Raw genomic sequence first — 5,051 nt, forward strand, 5'->3', positions numbered from 1 at the left:
GGCATGATTGCAAAGAGGTATTCAACTCAATATGCATATTAAAATGTCATCACAATAGATAATTACTATTAAGTACATGATGATTAGTGGAGGTGATTAATTCAAAGAGGGAAAACTGCCCCAAAAAACAGAGTGAGCTTTGAGCAATTGAATGAAGCTCTTCCCAAATGAGAAACATAAAATGCTTTAAACCAAGTGAAAACCAAGGTGTTGGCTTTAAACTCAGCACTCAAACATGTCAAGATGCTGCTTCAATCTCTGGAAATCTTCTCTGCAACACAGCATGTACTGCTACTGATAAATTAGTTCAAACAGCAGCTACAGTGGACCATTGCTCATGAAAATCAACACGTGGGGGCTTCATAGCATCAACATTATGCTCACAAGAGGAATTAGCAAACCATTCACCATACAGCATGAATTAGACGAATTTTGCCAGAAAACAGCGTGCTGTTTTGCAGAGTCGATTGCGCCGCGTAGACTTCGTGGGAGCTCACATGGAGCTAGGCGTCGATGGAGCCGGCTGCAAGCTTTCTTTTGAATCAAGAAGCTTGTGATTTGATGGATTATAGAACCCGTATGAAGCAAAAAACCAGCAGGGGGTGAGTTGGAGCTTTAATGGAAAACTTGCAAAAGTGAGAAATATGATTAATGTGGTTAATTACTATGCCTAAGGATAACCTCGCTCTGATACCATGTTGGTAAAAGCATAATGAGTGATAATGCAAGCTTAATGTGAGCAAGGGATGATAAATGAGCTATGGTGGTTCAAGATAAGCCATGGTGGTCACATGAGCAAAAAGGTAATTAACTAGCACTTAATCAAGGATTAAGGGAACAGAATGGCAGCATAATGAGGAGCTTCACATAGCATAGAAATTCGTATTTTTCTCATTAGGAGGGCCATCATTTTATAGCCAAAGTGTACGACATCATTGCTTACATATCATCAAGGGCATCCAAGGCCATCTTCCCCCACATGGCTTCCTAGAATATAGCCTCCAGAGCATCTTCTGAAACTCGCCTCTTCCAAGTGGGGGTTTATCATATTACATGGTCCTTTTACATTTCATTGTGTGCCTTAACCTTAGGCCATGACATTGATCACATATTCCAACAACACAAACTCTCCCCTTGTGGAGTAAGTATCCATCATCGATGGAAAAGTTTTTCCATCGCTGTAGTTCATCTTGTGATAAAGAAGAAGCATGTGTGGAAGAACTGGGAACACTACCGTTTGAGTGAGAGGGACCCCTCATTTGAACATGATTCCACACCTTTGAGTATATTGAATCCTGCTTGCATTTGCCTCGTAAAGATTCTAACAATTCGCTTTTCAACTCTGTGAATAGCAGCGAATTAATTTCCCGCATACGACTCAAAGCATCAGCTACAATATTGTAACGTCCTTTGCGATAGCGTAGCTTGCAATCATACTCCTGAAGGATCTCATCCCATTTGGCCTTTCGACCCTACAAATCTGTTTGGTTCATAAACCACTTTATGCTTTCGTGATCAAAAACAATCTCGAATTGTGCACCATATAAGTAATGTCTCCATTTACGTAAGGCATATATGATGGCAAAAAGCTCACGCTCGTAAGCTGAGTAGTTTTGTTGAGCACGATTGAGCTTCTTGCTCTCATAGGCAACATGATGACCATCTTGAATGAGAACCGCACCCACTGCCTTAGCACTGGCATCCGTTTCAATCACAAATGGTTTTTGAGGATCCACAATTGCCAAGATGGGAGCCGTAGCCAAAGCAACTTTAAGCTTATCAAAGCTACGTTGTTGCTCCTCACGCCATTGAAAGGTAATTGCCGCACCTTTCAATTGATCAGTCATGGGAGCGGCAATCTTTGCATAACCGTTCACATATTTGCGATAAAATCCTGCCATTCCCAAGAAGATTTGAAGTTCTTCCATACTTCGAGGTGTTGGCCATCGCATAATAGCATCAACCTTACTAGCATCCATAGCAATTCCGTCTGCAGAAATTACATGACCTAGGTATTGTATGCTATCCTTGAGAAATTCGCACTTACTTTCTTTCGCATAAAGTGCATTCTCGCGTAGTAACTGAAAAACTTTTCGTAAGTGTTCCAAATGCTCTTCTAAAGTCGAACTATAGACCAAAATGTCATCAAGAAAGACAATGACAAATTTGCCTAAGTACGGCCTTAGTACGCTATCCATAAGCGTCATAAACGTTGCTGGGGCATTAGTAAGCCCAAACGGCATAACCAAAAACTCATAGTGTCCAAAGCGAGTCCGGAACGCACTTGATGATATCCTGAACGTAAATCAATTTTAGAAAAATACTTCGCACCTTTGAGTTGATCAAACAACTCATCTATCTTAGGTAGCGGGTATTTGTTCTTAATTGTTACTGCATTCAAGGAGCGATAATCCACACACATGCGCATGGATCCATCCTTTTTCTTCACCAAAAGAATGGGCGATGCCCATGGTGAAGCACTATGGCGAATGAATCCCCTACTAAGGTAGTCAACAAGCTGACGTTCCACCTCAGCTGCTTCAGTCGCACTAAGCCTGTACGACGGCTTACTAATTGGTTTGGTGCCCGGAACGACATCAATGCGATGAGGCAAAGCTCGTTTGGGTGGCAAACCCTCTGGTAAATCATTAGAAAAAATATCTTTAAATTCTTGTAACAGTTGTTGCAAAGACAAAGCATTAACTGGTTGCTTAAGATTATTTAAAGAGATTTTAGAAGAAGGTAAAGAGAAAGAAGGCATCGCTGAGGAAGATTCATTTGAAGAAGAAACATCATGCACATCAAACCCACTAGTTTGCGACACACAATAACAAAAACAGACTTCTTCTATTTGATTACTATGCTCCAAAAAAGAGAGTTCGGCATTACATATGAGTGGTGTTGGGGGTACATCATGTTCCCCAATAACTAAAACATGCTTACCATTGGCCTCAAACGTAAACGTATTATGTTCATAACTCCTTTTGAGTGATGACCCTAACCCATACAACCACTCCCGGCCTAAGATGACATCCGCACGAGACATATTCATCACCTGGAAGTCAAGAACCATAGTGTGTTCTTGCACAAACACAGGCACTTGCCATACTAGAGTATCCCACACATCGTGATCATCCCCCTGAATGGTGGACACCACATAACAATGAGAACTCTTTGTCTCCGGCAACTTTAATTTCTTAACTAATGCATAGTTCAAGAAATTGTGCGTGGCACCATCGTCAATGAGAATACGTACTCGATGACCATAAATGGAGCCATGCATACGGACCAAATCATGTGGTCCAACTGTCTCTTGCCACATAGATGCAGTGAGATTACACTCATGCATCTCGGCAATGTGCGAAACCTCTACCGCAGAATACTTAGGATCAGCATCCAAGGGAAGCGTTTGCACCATGTGTACAGCCTTCTCCTTGACCTTATCCTTATTCTTGCGAGGCAAGTGTAGATAATTTTTCTTCTCATGATCACTACCTAAGCAATGATAACATAGTTTCTCCTTCTTGGCCCGACCGTTCATAGTCTTGTGGAGACAACGGACCACTTGACCCTTTAGACTTCTTTGTGTTTTCAGTAGAATTGCTGGCAAGTTTACGCTTATTAGCATTAAATTGCGAGCCATTGAATTTGGCCGGTCTATCCATGCCCTTCTTATCCATGGTGTCATCAAAGATAAGGACACTTTGGATAGCCGCTTCCAAAGTTTTAGGATACTGGGTTTTAACCTTTTCCTGATATTCTTTATCAAGGCCTCTAACAAACCCACAAACCTTTTGAAAGTCGTCCAAACTGTCTAGCTTGAGAATGACTTCACGGTATTTGGACACACTGATTAAGTGTAAGACCTTCCATCTTGCACTTGTCCCAGGCTGTCCAACTCCGATCTTTCTCCTTTTGCGGTAAGAACTCCTTTTTAAAAGCTGCCTCAAACTCCTCCCAAGTCTTAGGGCGAGTTTCAATAGGTAGACTCATCCACCGCTTGTAGGCTTTACCTTCAAGTGTGAGACTCGTCTCAGTGGCCATAACAGCAGCGGGAGTGCGGCGTAAGCGATGCAAGTCCGTCCACTTGTGTAAAAATGTATGGACCGCATCCTTGTTACGATCGTGCTCCTCTCCCTTAAACACAGGCGGCTTCACGTTTTCAACATAGCCCCTTCTTGCGTTGCAGAGGGTGCAATAGATTCTACTGTAGGATTTGGAACAAGAGGAGGCATAACTATCGAAATAGGCCCTCCACTTGCCGCCGATCCACTTGCAAAACGTGCCATAAATTCATTAAAAAGCGTGCTCATGTTTGTGAGATTGGTATTGACATTTGTTATAGTGCGCTCAAGTGCAACTACCCTTGAAGTGAGACGCCCAAACTCTAACGTGTCTACCAAACCATAATCGTCTAGTGGACTCGCACCCCCTTCGGCATCGGTCATGTTGGCATCCCGATCAGGCGCAGCGGCCTGTCGCGAATCACCCACACCACCACCCAAAGGGTGTGCCTCACTAACAGCAGGCATATCATTCTCAAAATCGAAGTGAACATGAGACGGTTCCGTTGAGGCCATGGTATGCACGTGCTTACAAATAGAGAACGGATTACCTTAAAAAGCAAACTCCAATGGAAGCGTCGTAGAAGAATTCCTCTTGCATGCACGGAAATCGAGAAGAAATCACCACTCAATTCGTCAATCAACACATGCATGCAAAAAAGTGTGTTGCATGTAGCATGTCGTTGAAGATCCTCCACCAAAAACTTCAAAACTTTGTTGCATAGAAAACTCCTCTCACAAATTGAAAGAAGGAAAGTTGAAGGGTGAAAAGGTCACTTTCCTTGTAGTTTGTGTCCTCCCTTGAAAGAATAAGTAGAGTTCTTTTGAAGAGAAGAACAACACAAGTGAAAAGGTGAAGTGGCTAGCACACTTGCCTTGGAACTTGAGGTGGTGGGTTCAAATCCCTTCACTCCTTGGATGGAAGCCTCCCCCTTGTGCCACTCAGGTAAGGGAGAATTCTCGCGCGCTCGCCAACGGCGCGCCAAC

Source organism: Cibotium barometz, chromosome 56 (genome assembly GCF_041138505.1).
Source record: "Cibotium barometz isolate CiBa-2024 chromosome 56, ASM4113850v1, whole genome shotgun sequence".
NCBI lineage: Eukaryota > Viridiplantae > Streptophyta > Polypodiopsida > Cyatheales > Cibotiaceae > Cibotium > Cibotium barometz.